Here is a 16,970-nt window from a genome sequence, read left to right on the forward strand (position 1 = left end):
TTTCTCTTTTTCTTGTAAAGGTAAAGTGAAAAAACAATATTGTTTTTTAAAAAAAAAGGATAACTCTTTTTTTGAAAAAAGATTTGTTTTTTTATTATGTATTCAGTGTTCTGCCTGCATGTATACCTGCATGACAGAAGAGGGCATCAGATCTCACTATAGATGGTTGTGAGCCACCATCTGGTTGCTAGGAATTGAACTCAGGACCTCTAGAAGAGAAGCCAGTGTTCTTGGACTCTGAGCCATCTCTCTGGCTCAACAATCTTTTAAATCAGTAATTATAAGAGGTCATCCTTTAGGTAACAAAGAAGACAAAGGAATTCCAGGCTGTAGAGAGCTGATTGGCTGAGTCACCTTCTTAACAGTTAGATCTGCTACCTTTATCCATTTTCCAGATTTATTTTTAATAACAAATATAGGAGAATTCCAATGGCAGGTTAATTCTTTAATATGCTGAGCATTTAGCTGCTCCTGTACCAACTGTTCTATGGCCTGTAGTTTCTCTGTTGTTAAAGGTCATTGTTCAACTCATACAGCTTTGTCTGTCAACTGTTTTAAAGGCAGGGCTGTTGGTTCCTTTGAAAGATCAGTAGCTGTTGTGCCCTATTCATGTACAACCTGAATCGTCGATGACTATTCTTTATAATACCGTCTAATATTTTTCCCAGAAACATACATTAATTTATGGTTTGTTTCTAATACTGGGGGAATATTAATTTGAGTATTCTATTGTTATACAAAATCATGTCCCCACGAATTTATTGCTATATTAGCCATGTATGACTTTAATTTTCATCTCTGCCCTTCTGGCCCTATACATTTGACTAAAGACAGGCTCTGTTTTACCTGAGATAGAGTTCTAATCCCTAAAAGCTGAACATTTACCTCCAGAACAGGCCAATTTGGATATCAAGATTCTGGTGCAATTATTGCTACATCTGCATCTATAAGATTTTCAGTGATGCTATTTATTTGTATTTTTAATTTTTGTCTTTGTTCATTCATAGAAGTTTTCCAAAATATTTGCTTTACAGTTTTCCCTGGATTTTGTGCTTTCTCTTCTATAGTGTTCCTTACCATCCAGAGCAGTATATTTTCTACCAATAGGCATTAGGTTCTCCAATTGCTCTGGAAGGAGTTTCCTCCACAAGGACAGGAAATGATGGAACCAAATTTGGCATGGAGCTTCCAAGAGGCCCCTTAAAGCATTTCCTGTCAACAAATGGTTTTCTTGACTGTCTTCTATAGAGTTACAGTAATAAAAACAGCCTGGTATTGGAATAAAAACAGACAAGAGGACAAATGGAATTGAATCGAAGACACAAATATCAATTCATACACCTAAGAACACCTGATTTTTCACAAAGAAGCTAAAAATATAAAGTGGAAAAAAGAAAGTATATTTAGCAAATGGTGCAAGCATATCTGGATATCAACACATAAAAGAATGCAAATAGATAGACTCTTTAAATATCAGCATAATCATCCTATCCAAGAAGTTGGTCTTGAGAGATTCCAATACCATTTTCCCTACTTTGTTATTCAATGGTCTTAGCTTCATCTTTCCACCAGTTCCTCCACTGTAATTGAGGACCAATCTCCAATACTTCTGTAACCAAGTCTCTCCAGTCTTGAAGGATAATTCTTTTATACGTTGACCACTAGTTTAACATCTGCTTTACAAAAGGAAAATACAAGCCATAGGAGACTATTGCTTCCTTAAATCTCCTTAAATCTAACATTTCCACAGGACTCCTACAGCCTTGGGGGTATCTACTATTTTGTAATTCCTGTAAGGTTACTGGGTAAATTAAAGTTGATTGTTTGAAAACTTTAGGCTGTTCTTCTCTAACATTAATGTGCAATGCTGAGATTGGTTCCTCTTTAAATTCTTGTCTGGGTTCTGAGTATCTCTATGATCTGTTTGAATAAATTTTTCTAAAACTTGTATCTTAGCACTCATATTAACTGGCTTTTTTTAGTGATAAAACAAAAAAATAAAACTGATGTTTATAATTGACTTTATATAAATCACATTTAAAGTAGTTATTTTTTTATTTAATCATTCCATTTTCAAACTGCTCAGTGTAATATCATACAGAAACCTAAATCTCTCATTTGTAATAGTGTTTCCCATTTTTTAATATAGGAAAAAAACTCTTTTAACTAATTCCTCCCTTTAATAATTCCCAATTTTCTCACCAAATCTGCCAACAATAATGGTGAAATGTGAGGTGTAGCATGGTCTCAGTGGAGAACACAGTCGGTGAACAGCCTGACTGAGGACAGCTGCAGCTGCTAGCATGTAGCCATGAGCCGAGAGTGGCATTCCGAGGAGAGTGGGCCCTAGGGGAAGCCAACAACCCATTGGGTAGAGGAAGCCAGCAATCTGAAAAAAAAAAAAAAACACATAGAAGCATGTGTAGGGGGAGTCTCTGGAAAGTAAGTCTTCCAGCATTTGGAGACTAGGTACTTCTGGGGTTTGGGTGGCAGCTAAAGACTGTTGTAGAGAGACCGCAACAGGAAAATCCTAAACTTGTTCAGTGGCTTGGGGAAAAAAGAGAAGAAATCCTAGCTGGTGGTGACTCCGGCAGAAGTCCCCAAGTGCAAGGCTGGTGTGTGCCAGTGGCTGCAAAACCATAGGCAAGCAGCTTTTTCATGAATTTGTACCTTAAAGTTGGGCACCATTGTTGCATGAGTTCTAATTGGTCCTAATAATAAAAAAACCAGAGCCAGATATCAGGGCAAATGCTGAAGGATCAGAGAGACAAAAGAGCAAGCCACAACCAACTCTTACATTCTTACCTTGCTTACTCCTCAGCTGGAAAAGAAAAAAAAAAGACAGACGGAGTTTCTGCCTCATCCTGCCTTAGATTCTTATCTCTGCCCAGCCATATCACTTCCTCTATGGTTAACCAGTGCCTAGCTCCACCCTCTTATCTTCAGGCAAATTTTGTTACAGCACAAATTAAATATATAACCACACTGGCCCATGTGGAAGAAGGGGAAGAGAATGGAAAGGGGAGGAAAGAGAATCAGGTGCAGCAGCCAGGAGGCTAAAGGTCCAAGAGAGAAATGTAACCAAAATATCGGGATTATATGGGGACAAGCCTCTGGGGGAAGGGCAATCCATCTTCTGGACTGGAGAGTTCAGGCTAGACAGTGGAGTGTGCTTTGATCTGCAACCTGTAACAGGTAGGAACTGAGGGATGCTGGGAGAATCTGGCAGCCAGGTCTGTTTTGATACATTAAAAAAAGGCACCTCCAACTTTTTGTCCCAGGCAGGAAATTTAACAGACATCCTGTTCATCCCTACCTAAGTTAGCGTTTTTAAGCTGGAAAATCAAAATAGTACAATCAAGAAATAGTGTCCGCATCAGATTCCAAACTTTCACTCCAGTTAAGGGGTGCTTTGTGCTTTTTAAGGACCTGTTGAAGATGACCGAGAGAAAGTCTACACAAGTTTTTTGTTTTGTTTTGTTTTGTTTTTGTTTTTTGTTTTGGACTTGCCTGGTAGGGTTGTCTGGAAGGGCAAGAGCTTTTTAAGAGCATCGCCAAGAGAATGGTTGGAATTTTGTCATCTGCTTGCCCACACAAGAGCAGCAACTTCTCTATGGGATTCCTGCAGAGCTGACACCATCCACCAGGCAAGCAGCGGAAGAATTCTTATCTGTCTTTCTTTATCTGGCCAAACTCCCTGTAGAGGGTAGAACCTGAAATACAGGTGAGGGGCTGAAAAGAAAGTAGAGGGCAGAAAGGAAAGGTGTTGCCATCACACCTTGACCCTTTCTCCTCAGTGAGGACTGAGATACAGACATTGACACAAACTTGACCAAGGCAGCAGAGGGATGAAGATCCTGGCTTGATCCGAGGATCAAGATTCTGGCTAGTGTCTTAGGATATGATAGTTTCCAATTCAGACTGTGTCTCTGTTAGAGCTACTCTTGCTGCAATGAAACATGAAGACCAAAGCAGTTTGGAGAGGAAAGTGTTTGTTTGGCTTACACTTCCATATCAGTGTTCGTGATCTCCAGAAGTCAGGATGGGAACTCACACAGGGCTGGGACCTGGAGGCAGGAGCTGATACAGAGGCCAAGAAGGGGTCTTGCCTATTAGCTTGCTCCCCATGGCTTATTCAGCCTGCTTTCTTATAGAAAACAGGACTGCCAGCCCAGAGGTTGCATCACTCACAGTGGCCTTGGCCCTCTCCCACCAATCGCTAATTTAAAAAATGTCCTATAAGCTTGCCCAGAGCCTGATCTTATGGAGGCATTTTCTTAATTGAGGCTCCCTCCTCTCAGATGACTTTAGCTTGTGTCAAGTTGACATAAAACTGTCCAGCACAGATTGTCTTCACATGTAAAGTAAATAGAAGATTTTAATCTAAAAGCAATGGGTCTGGGAAGGACTCATCATTGGGACGGGGATATTTATTGCCACCAATTAAAGTGGAGCAGACAAGGGGAGGAATGCATGTGGTTGCATTAATTATATGTTCTCAAGCTTAACTTTCAAGTTATACCAGCAAAAGATGAAGTCACAGTGTCCAAACCTCTCTATCTCTCAAAAAATCAGACCTCCAGATATTTTGTTGGGTTCCATCACCTGATAGCCTGTGATAATGCCCCATGCTTCTGTAAGTCTGATTTGCCTACATATAAATGATTTAGCGGGAACACAGCAGACAGAACTAGGGTTAGAGTAAGTACAGTTAAGCCTGTGGTCATGAATCTTGGTAGTTCAGTTAACATTGCATCTGCAAAGGGTTATAAAGCCTTGTGCTGTTAATTTTATATGGTTTTCTTTTCTTTTGTTTTTCTTCTTTCCTTTTTTGGGTATGATGCATATGTGGTGTAGTGTGTGTGTGTGTGTGTGTGTGTGTGTGTGTGTGTGTGTGTGTGTGTGGTTTTCATGTGTTTGAACTCATATATGGGCTTGAATGTCTGAAATCTTCCTCCATTGCCCTTCTATATATTCTCCCATCGGGCACTAACTAGTCTTGACTCTGATTAGCTTCCAAGATCAACCAAAATCAGCTACAAGCAAGGTGGTACGCCTGTAGATTCCCCTTTATTCTTTAAGGCCGGGTCTCTGTATTCAAACCTAGAGTTCAGAGATCAGGCTATTCTTACTAGCCAGCTTGCTGTGGTGTTTCCTTCTCAGGCTGGAATAGGTGAACTACCATGCTCCCCAAACATTATATATTTTCTGGGTATCTAAAACTCCAGTCCTCTTGTTTACATGCAAGTACTGACCACTGAGTCATCTCCCCACCCTGTATTACCACCTGAAAATTACGTGTTTATAAATTGTGGTAGATAGTTGATAGAATGGAAGAAAACATATGTGTAGTAGAACTTTCTTGGCCCACCAACCCCGAAATAATAACATGGAGACTTACTAATTCTGAAAGCTTGGCCTTTAGCTTAGGCATACTCCCAATTACCTCTTATAACTCAAATTAACTCATTTCTATTACTCTACATTCTGCCATATGACTTTTACCTCTCTTCATTTCTATATGTCTGACTCTCTAAGTTCTCACTGGCTTCTCTCGTGTGCCTCAGATTCTTCTCTAGTTCCTCTCTCTCCACGGAAGTCCTGCCTATTTTCTCCTACCTAGTTATTGGCTATTTAGCTCTTTATTTATTTGTTTTGTTTTGTTTTGTTTTTCGAGATAGAGGTTCTCTGTATAACAGTCCTAGCTGTTCTGGAACTCATTCTGTAGACCAGGCTGGCCTTGAACTCACAGAGATCTGCCTGCCTTTGCCTCCCTGAGTCCTGGGATTAAATGCATGTACCACGACTGCTAGGCTTAGCTCTTTATTAAGCCAATCAGAAGGTGCTTTTGACAAAGACACATCTTCCCACAACACATATGTAATCCTAATATTAAAGAAGTAATGGAAAGGACTACATGGACGGTAGAAAACATCACAGAATTTAGAATATCACCCAAAATGCAATAGAATACTATGTAATGTTCACTGCAATATGTGTATATGTGTATGTGTGTGTATGTCTGTATGCATGTGTGTGTACATGTATGTATATATGTGCATGTTATGGAGTGTGAGGGAAGTAGACCTTAGGAATAATTTCAAAATGTTTGATTTGATTGTTGATAAATTTGATGATATGGGAAAGACTTTGAAATTGTAAATAATTGCCAGCAAGATAGTTCAGTTGTTAAAGGTGCTATCCCCAAGTCTAACAATCTGAGTTTGAGCCTCTGAGCACACATAGTGGGAAGAACTGACTCCCATAGCATGTGCACACACACACACACCACACACACTCACATGAGCACACACGCACACGTGAACTTTATAAAACATAATGGATTTCACTAGGCAAGGTGGCACATGCCATTAGGAGGCAGAGGCTGGCAGATGGCAGATCTGCATGAGTTCAAGGCCAGCCTGGTCTACAATGCAGTTTCCCGACAGTCAGTGCTACAACAGAGAAACCCTGTCTTAAAAACAAAACAAAACCAGAGGGGTTTCCAGGTGTCCAAGGAGATGTCCCCAGCTTGTTCCTTGAGCAGCTGAGGAGAGGGAGCCTGAAATGGCCCTATCCTATAGCCACTCTGATGAATATCTTGCATATCACCATAGAACCTTCATCTGGCGATGGATGGAGATAGAGACAGAGACCCACACTGGAGCACTGGACTGAGCTCCCAAGGTCCAAATGAGGAGCAGAAGGAGGGAGAACATGAGCAAGAAAGTCAGGGCCGCGAGGAGTGCGCCCATCCACTGTGACGGTGGGGCTGATCTATTGGGAACTCATCAAGGGCAGCTGGACTGGGACTGATGGAGCATGTGATCAAACCGAACTCTCTGAAAGTGGTTGACATCAAGGGCTGAATGAGAAACCAAGGGCAAAGGCACTGGGTTTTGATTCTACTCCATGTCCTAGCTTTGTGGGAACCTAGTCTGTTTGGATCCTCAACTTCCTAGACCTGGATGGAAGTGGGAGGAGCTTGGACTTCCCACAGGGCAGGGAACCCTGACTGTTCTTTGGACTGGAGAGGGAGGGGGAGGGGGAATGGGAGGAGGGAGAGAGAAATGGGAGGAGGGGAAGAGGTGAAAATTTGTAATAATAATAATAAAGATGTAAGGAAAAACAAAACAAAACCAACCAAACAAAAAATAGATGAGCTCTAAAGTAAGGACACACGTCTGCATTTCTCTGATGTCCAAGGCCATTAGGTTGGGACTGCCTCACAGGTCTGGTTTGGCTTTTTTTTTTTTTGCAAGCGTGTTCCAGCTGTGCTTTGTATTTAAACCACTGTCTTGTGTCCTTCCCTGAGTCCTCACTGTACCACCACTGTTTTTTTTTTTTACATCCTCCTGCAGACTCTGTTACTGGATCACAGTTGTTCTTTTTATTGTTTGTTTGTTTGTTTTTGCCTTTCTCATTCTAAGAAATGGGTGAGACTAGCCTATCCCACGAAACTCAGTACACAGCACACTCAAAAAGCAAAGTAAAAGACAAATATAAATTTAAAACTTTTCTCAAAAATTGTTGCTTTCAACTTTGGGGTCTTGGGAAAGTGGTATATTCCTTCTTTGTCTGCAGACGTGTTTTCTCCAGGGATTCTGCCTCCTCTTTCCTAAGGATAGATAGGCTGGTACGTGGTGTGTTTTAAAATGAGAGGCTTTCAGAGCCTCCAAACAGGAGTAGCTTATTGCTTTTCTAATACAGAGCTGGCAAATAAAAGCCAAGAAGTCTGGTTGGTGTGAGAGAGAAGATCCAAAGTGAAAGGTTTCCATACCCTGATACTAAGTCTCTCCATCAAGGCAATAAATCAGATCAGGCCAAATTAATAAGACCAGGTTAATCTGCGCTAAGCAACTTCTGGGTGATCTCTGGGGCAATGTGTGTTCCAGGAACCAGAGCTTAAATATCCTGTAGGCATGTCCCAAGCATGCCAGGGGGAGGAGCCACCACTTGCTGGGCTTTCTGAAAGGGGAACCGAAGTGGAGTGGAAGTGGAATTCCCAGCTAAACGTCTGGGCAGAATCGGGAGCCCTCAAGGACTTTCAACACACCTCTGAAAAGATCATACATCTTGTTCTCACCAAGATTTTATGAAACCAGTCAGTATTGTGTATCAATTTCCTCCATGATAAAATATTCCATCTTGGGGGGGCATCTCTTTAAGATAGGGGCCACTCCCTGCCCAAAAGGAAGGTAAAGCACCCCACCCTTACTGTGCAGGGAAACTCCTTAAGTTTAGGAAGTAAATAACTCAAAGGCTTCAGAAAGACCTAAAAAATTATCTGGTGGCTGGGTTCATCCCTCCTTGACCAGACACTTGGAAGCAGCAGAGACTGGCCTAGCTGTCTGAGGAAGAAAAATAGATAGATAGATAGATAGATAGATAGATAGATAGATAGATAGATAGATAGATAGATAGATAGAGATAAATAAAGATAATCTGCTTTGCTGCCTGCAAGTTGTGCACTGAGACCCAGAGTTGCAACTTTTAGTGCATGCTGGGGTGGGGTTTGGTGATACAGATCTCTTTGAGTCATTTCTGCTTCTGTAAATAAGTCCTCACCTATGTGCCTATAAGTAACTTCCATAATCCTTTCTTGTTCACCAAGTTTGACTTCCATGGTTGTCTTACTTTGGTCTGCTGTCAGCCGGCAGGACTAGTGTCTCACAGTGGAAAGGGAGGGTGGTTTAGTGCTAATTAAGTTCATCCTTCTCCCCTACCTGAAGTTCTCTAAAAACAAAAGTGGGCTTCCCATGTGTTAGTTCTGATACCAAATCACCATATGCTTATCTGCTGAGAAGTCACTTTCCTACCTCAGCCTGGCGGCTTTCGTTGGAGGATCACGGTGTCCTCAGAGACATCACAAACTAGTCCCTGTCAGGTTTCCTGTTCATGGTCCCATCTATTGAACAGCTCTTCTGAATGGCAAGCCAGAGACAGGGAGTCTAGCGGAAGAGGTCGCTGTGGTAGAAACGGACTGTGTTCCTTGGCTAGTGGTTGTTAGAAAGGCAGCCCCTGGATCTCATTCACTGAAAAGTCCAAATGCACTGTGACATGTCAGATATGCATATGCTAAGGCTGTGACATGCCGCCTTATCAGGAAATGTTTGAGAAGCTTCCATCTATACCCAAGAAAAACATGGGCTGTGAAAAACTATATAACCTGGTAGTGATGCTCCATTCTCAAAATATCATATGAAAGATAGACTCTTAAAAGGAGAGCCACTGAAGAAAAAAAGTTGAATAATATTTGATTATATTTGACTTTTAATGTTCTCATCAGAAATTCTTAGTTAATTTTGACACAATCTTTTTAAAGGGAAAGGCCATCAATTTTGTCATTAAAATGAGGGGGTGAATAAAATATAAGGATAAAAAGTTTTGTTTTTGTCTTTTATCCTCCAAAATTACAGAAGCGAATCCCTGGGGAAATTTCATATTGTGAATCTGTAGTGGGCTATAGTCACACCATCTCATGACCACTGCACTGTAGTCACACCATCACACGGCCACTGCCCTGTAGTCACACCATCTCACGGCCGCTGCCCTGTAGTCACACCATCTCACGGCCACTGCCCTGTAGTCACACCATCTCACGGCCACTGCCCTGTAGTCACGCCATCTCACGGCCACTGCATTGTAGTCACACCATCTCACGGCCTCTGCCCTGTAGTCACACCATCTCATGACCACTGCCCTGTAGTCACACCATCTCATGGCCGCTGCCCTGTAGTCACACCATCTCATGACCACTGCCCTGTAGTCACACCATCTCATGGCCGCTGCCCTGTAGTCACACCATCTCATGACCACTGCCCTGTAGTCACACCATCTCATGGCCGCTGCCCTGTAGTCACACCATCTCATGGCCACTGCCCTGTAGTCACACCATCTCATGGCCTCTGCCCTGTAGTCACACCATCTCACGGCCACTGCCCTGTAGTCACACCATCTCACGGCCACTGCCCTGTAGTCACACCATCTCACGGCCACTGCCCTGTAGTCACACCATCTCACGGCCACTGCCCTGTAGTCACACCATCTCACGGCCACTGCCCTGTAGTCACAGTATCTCACGGCCACTGCCCTGTAGTCACACCATCTCATGGCCACTGCCCTGTAGTCACACCATCTCACGGCCACTGCCCTGCTGCACTGTAGTCACACCATCTCACAGCAGCTGCCCTGTAGTCACACCATCTCACGGCCTCTGCCCTGTAGTCACCTCTTCTCACGGCCACTGCCCTGTAGTCACACCATCTCACGGCCACTGCCCTGTAGTCACACCATCTCATGACCACTGCATTGTAGTCACACCATCTCACGGCCACTGCCCTGTAGTCACACCATCTCACGGCCACTGCCCTGCTGCACTGTAGTCACGCCATCTCACGGCCACTGCCCTGTAGTCACACCATCTCATGGCCGCTGCCCTGTAGTCACGCCATCTCACAGCAGCTGCCCTGTAGTCACACCATCTCACGGCCGCTGCCCTGTAGTCACACCATCTCACGGCCACTGCATTGTAGTCACGCCATCTCACGGCCACTGCATTGTAGTCACGCCATCTCACGGCCACTGCCCTGTAGTCACACCATCTCACGGCCGCTGCCCTGTAGTCACACCATCTCACGGCCGCTGCCCTGTAGTTGTTGATTGCCTTGGTGGGCTACTTAGTCTAGGGTTAGTAGCCCGCCTGGCAGTTCAGTTATTCCAGGGTCACGGAGAGGCACTACCTGGAAGATATGGGCTAGGAGACAGGAAGAAGGCCATGCAAAGTTTGTCAAAGCCTCCGTTTATTACAGATGGCGTACAGCTTTATATATGGTAAAGAGTTGGGGGATGGGCACAGGGTTCTGGGCTCTTGCCGCGTGGTTCACGTTGGTCACGTAGGCAGGAGGTTATCTTCGGTCAGGTCACTGTAGGCCTGGAAGTTGACACACCTAGCTCCCTAGATAGTTTGGAATGTGGGGTGGGTTCCGCTAACAGATAGCTCTCATTAACAATTTGGGTGTGGGGTAGGCTTTGATTCCTAACACAATTAGGGGTGTGGGGTTCTCTGCAGACTCCCCAGGGTGATGGTTCCTGTAATGATTTTAGGAGGAAATTGGCTCCTGACATGTAGTCACGCCATCTCATGACCACTGCCCTGTAGTCACGCCATCTCATGACCACTGCCCTGTAGTCACACCATCTCACGGCCACTGCCCTGTAGTCACACCATCTCATGACCACTGCCCTGTAGTCACACCATCTCATGACCACTGCCCTGTAGTCACACCATCTCATGACCACTGCATTGTAGTCACGCCATCTCATGACCACTGCCCTGTAGTCACACCATCTCACGGCCACTGCCCTGTAGTCACACCATCTCATGACCACTGCCCTGTAGTCACACCATCTCATGACCACTGCCCTGTAGTCACACCATCTCATGACCACTGCATTGTAGTCACACCATCTCATGACCACTGCCCTGTAGTCACACCATCTCACGGCCACTGCCCTGTAGTCACACCATCTCATGACCACTGCCCTGTAGTCACACCATCTCACGGCCACTGCCCTGTAGTCACGCCATCTCACGGCCTCTGCCCTGTAGTCACCTCTTCTCACGGCCACTGCCCTGTAGTCACACCATCTCATGACCACTGCCCTGTAGTCACACCATCTCACGGCCACTGCCCTGTAGTCACACCATCTCATGACCACTGCCCTGTAGTCACACCATCTCACGGCCACTGCCCTGTAGTCACACCATCTCATGACCACTGCCCTGTAGTCACACCATCTCACGGCCACTGCCCTGTAGTCACGCCATCTCACGGCCTCTGCCCTGTAGTCACCTCTTCTCACGGCCACTGCCCTGTAGTCACACCATCTCATGACCACTGCCCTGTAGTCACGCCATCTCACGGCCACTGCCCTGTAGTCACGCCATCTCACGGCCTCTGCCCTGTAGTCACCTCTTCTCATGGCCGCTGCCCTGTAGTCACACCATCTCATGACCACTGCCCTGTAGTCACGCCATCTCACGGCCACTGCCCTGTAGTCACGCCATCTCATGGCCTCTGCCCTGTAGTCACCTCTTCTCACGGCCTCTGCCCTGTAGTCACACCATCTCACGGCCGCTGCCCTGTAGTCACACCATCTCACGGCCTCTGCCCTGTAGTCACACCATCTCACGGCCGCTGCCCTGTAGTCACACCATCTCATGGCCACTGCCCTGTAGTCACACCATCTCACGGCCGCTGCCCTGTAGTCACACCATCTCACGGCCACTGCATTGTAGTCACACCATCTCACGACCACTGCACTGTAGTCACACCATCTCACGGCCACTGCACTGTAGTCACACCATCTCACGGCCACTGCACTGTAGTCACACCATCTCACGGCCACTGCACTGTAGTCACGCCATCTCACGGCCACTGCCCTGTAGTCACACCATCTCACGGCCACTGCCCTGTAGTCACACCATCTCACGGCCACTGCACTGTAGTCACACCATCTCACGGCCACTGCCCTGTAGTCACACCATCTCATGGCCACTGCCCTGTAGTCACACCATCTCACGGCCACTGCACTGTAGTCACACCATCTCACGGCCACTGCACTGTAGTCACAGTATCTCACGGCCACTGCCCTGTAGTCACACCATCTCATGGCCACTGCCCTGTAGTCACACCATCTCACGGCCGCTGCCCTGTAGTCACACCATCTCACGGCCACTGCACTGTAGTCACAGTATCTCACGGCCACTGCCCTGTAGTCACACCATCTCACTGCCACTGCACTGTAGTCACAGTATCTCACGGCCACTGCCCTGTAGTCACGCCATCTCACGGCCTCTGCCCTGTAGTCACACCATCTCACGGCCGCTGCCCTGTAGTCACACCATCTCACGGCCACTGCACTGTAGTCACAGTATCTCACGGCCACTGCCCTGTAGTCACACCATCTCACTGCCACTGCACTGTAGTCACAGTATCTCACGGCCACTGCCTTGTAGTCACACCATCTCACGGCCGCTGCCCTGTAGTCACGCCATCTATATCTTTTTAAACGCACCCCAGTTGAGGAAATATCTAAATGTGTCCTAAACTTGGTCATGGGAAAAAAGTTATAGAATAATTTTTTCAAAAAATCACTTTTGGTTATAAATCACTGTATTAAAATTCTCTTGAAGTTCTCTTTAAAGCATCAGTATCACCAGAGTTAGCACGCAGTGTTGGAGTGGAAGGGAGAAAAGGATAGTACCATCTATCTTCATTTTAACAAGGACAGTGAACACAGGACAAACGGAACTGGGAGGGTTTGGGGTTCTGCAGGTGGTGGTTCACACACTGTAGCTGGACACAAAATAAGGACAGTTCCTTGCTCTGTTTTCGGAGGCTAGCTGAGATTTCCAAAGCCACATACTCTGCGTAAACACATCTTAATGACTGTAGGGAAGGTTGAGAACTGGGCTTGGGAATCAGCATCCAGCTTCAGCATCGCAAAGCCCAGTGTAGCAAGAACAGGAGTAGAGCTTTGGCAATTCCAGGACTGTGATAACGTTGTTAGGATTCTGAGTAAAAAGATCTGAGATCACAGAGAGTGAGGAGGCGCTGGAGGGTCAAGCTCCATTCATTCCTATAATACTGGTGAGGGGAGAAGGGGCCCAGAAGGAAACAGTCTGCTGACCATATCAAAACTAATTCATGGCAGAACCAGTCAATCCAAAGTATTTTGACTTCCATCCAGAATATTTATATAGGTATAGTTCTATAAAATGCTAAGTTCAATTTTTAAAAATTGTATGTGTGTATGTGAGTGCATGCATGCATGTAGACATGTTCAAATATGTGTGAATGCAATCAGTGTATGTGTACGGGTACTTGTATATGTGTGCACGTGAGGCCAGAGCTGGACATCAGAAGCATCATTCGATTGCTTTCCAGTTCATTTATTGAGACAGTGTCTCTCACTAGAACCTGAGATTGATAATCCCACTAGTCTAGCTAGCTAGTTTGTTATCCCTGCTTCTCAAACCCTTAGGATGCAGTTGTACTGATACACACACTGGGCTATGGGTGCTTGAAATGGGAACTTGGGTCCTCACACTTGTATGGAAAGTGTTTTACCTGTGTCATACTCCCCAGCCCCCCAATTTTATTTTGTTTTCTTCTTACTTCGACACTATAGAATGTAGTAGACACCGTGTTGAGATCTCAGCAGTCTCTTTCGTTCCAGGAGGTTCTGGGGAGGACAATGATAAGTTTCTCTCTCAATAGATTTCCATTTGAATGAGATGCACTTGGCCAGATTATGGTTTTGATGCAGTCTGCAAGTAAGGACAGAGGGAGTCCTTGGGAATGTCTGGGTAAAGAAGCCACAGGCCGGGGTCCAGTAGGTGGTCAGGTGATCAGAAAGTTAGACTTTGTTTTCTAGAGGAGCCAAGAGAAGTAACAAAGTCAGAATTTAAAGCATCATGGATGAGTGAGTCCCATACTGGTGAGGTTAATGAGTCCTAACATTTTTTTAAATGAATTCTTTGAAATCATGACATTAAGTAAAGTGCTAATTTTAAATACAGATATACTTGATACTTCAAATTTAACAAATTAATTTTGTTCCTAAGACTTTGTTTAATGGTTTAAAATTTCACAAAAGAGCCTAGGCAGTTTTCATGCTCACCTTAGGAGACCTGGATAGAGGTGGGTCGTCCTTGGACTTCCCACAGGGCAGGGAACCCTGATTGCTCTTTGGGCTGACGAGGGAGGGGGACTTGATTGGGGGAGGGAGAGGGAAATGGGAGGCGGTGGCGGGGAGGAGGCAGAAATCTTTAATAAATAAATAAAAAAAATAAAATTTTACTAAATAAATTCAATGCCAATTTCTTTACTAAAAAGCAAAACAAAGCTATTTTCTTTCTTCCTTTAGATTTTTCTGTGTGTGTGTGTGTTTGTGTGTGTGTGTGCATGTGTGTGTCCCCTACTCCAATCTCATTACCTTTTCAAGCATTGATACTAAATCACACTCAAGGTTAATATTTGCAACAACAATCATATTTTGGCAAATATTAGGTATGCAATTGAAATTATGCTTCTTCAAATCAATTTCTTTTAGGTTTTCATCAGACAAGGGTGTCTGTTAATGAGATTCTGAAATTTCTAGCGGTGGAGAGGGACCTCCTGGGACTTGGAGAGGTTTTATCCTACAGTGGACTGAGATGAGCCACTCAGACATTCAGCATTAAAGGACAAAAGAGAAGGAGAAACATAACAGTGGGAAAGAAGCAGAGATGCTAGGGCAAGCGCATCATGGGTTTCCTCATCCATTCTGTTGAGCAAAGTCAACAAGGGTGTATCATCGACAAAGCAGTCTAGGAGGAGAGGCAGGTAGCTGGTGGTGGAGGTCAGGCATCTTAGCAACTAAGGCTTCAGTGTCCTTGGCTCTTTCTAATTCTCTATAATTCCACCATGTGGAAGTTTGGAGCCTTTCAGAAAATGGTTAGAAAAGTTCCTAGACTTGATAACCTGTTATTTGGAGGGATTCTTTCATTAGACTCTGGTACGGAAAAGAGACTATCCTCAGTTACGTGGGTTTAGGTTTAGATTAAAGCATAATTCTGCGACTGTTGTTTATAGAGTCTATCTGCTCTAGTTAATTTCTATTGCTGTAGCAAAATGCTTACCCAAACCAATTTAGGGAGGGATTGATTTGGCCTGCACTTCCGTATTGGCGTTCATCATTGAGGAAAGTCAAGGCAGGACCTCAGGCAGTTCCTCAGGGATTAACTTGAAGTGGAGACCATGGAGGAAAGCTCTTTATTGGCTTGCCTCCTCTGGCTTGCTTGATACCTTTCTAATATGGCCCAGACTCATCTGCTCAGGGGAAGCACCACTGACAGTGGCCTAGGCTCTTCCACATCAACCAGAGATCAAGAAGTGTCCCACAGACCATTCTGATGGAGAAAGGAAATTCTTTGACTGAAGCCCCAGGTGACTCTAGTTTGTGTCAAGTTGACAGAAACTAACTGGTACACTAGCTCTTCATTTGTATACCTGGCTTAGCCTCTTGAATCTCTATTCATCGTATCTGAACAAAGACGATAAGTTAACACACCACAAGGGAACTTGATGTAAATTGTCCACAAATTGAGCGTTGGGACTATTCTTATGTGGTATGTTTGGATTTCCATCTAGATACTGCCCCCCCATGCAAAAACATTAAACTTTTTATTTATTTATTTATTTATTTATTTATTGGAAAAGGTTTCAAAACATCATTATTTTGAAGTGGACTTCTCCATCCTTTTCCCACCGAGCTGAGACCAGAGAGGTATGTATTTCAGCTTTGCTCTAGACAGACTCAGGACAGAGCCAGCCAGGAGTCCTGCCAGAGGAGTGCAGGCCAGCACCCGAGGGATGGTTCTAACATGGTTAGAAAAACATGGGGGACCACACTTAGGCTACACCAGCAACTGAAACCCAGGCATCGAGGACAGAGATGTCCCTATCAAGGTTGTCTTTTTCCTCTTTTTCTCCCTCTATATTTTCATCCCTTCTCTTTTCCCAGGGAGGAGTCAGGACCTGGCCTGCTGGGATTTGAAGTACAGACCATGTCTGGTGACTGGGATAGATGCCAAGGACTGGGGCCTAGGCTCCCAACCTAACACCTTTCCCCTTTTCCCCACTTCTCCTTTCACAGCCCCGCCCCCATCTCCCTCTCTTGAGCTGCCTCACTCCACCCTTTTATGCTTCCTTGATTTCTGCACTGTCTCTGGGTTCGAATTCTCACATGTAGTGATGCTTACTGTGTGAGCGCCCACAGTTATGAGCCTCTTCCACCTTGACTGGAGGTAAGAGAGAGAGTTTGAGTTCATTTTTGCTCTTTCAAAGTTGTTGCCCACAGCCGTGGCGATAAACAAGAGATTCTGACCTAGGCTGTGGGAATTCGTATTTTGGGTATAGAGA

This window comes from Microtus pennsylvanicus, chromosome 1, assembly GCF_037038515.1.
Source record: "Microtus pennsylvanicus isolate mMicPen1 chromosome 1, mMicPen1.hap1, whole genome shotgun sequence".
NCBI lineage: Eukaryota > Metazoa > Chordata > Mammalia > Rodentia > Cricetidae > Microtus > Microtus pennsylvanicus.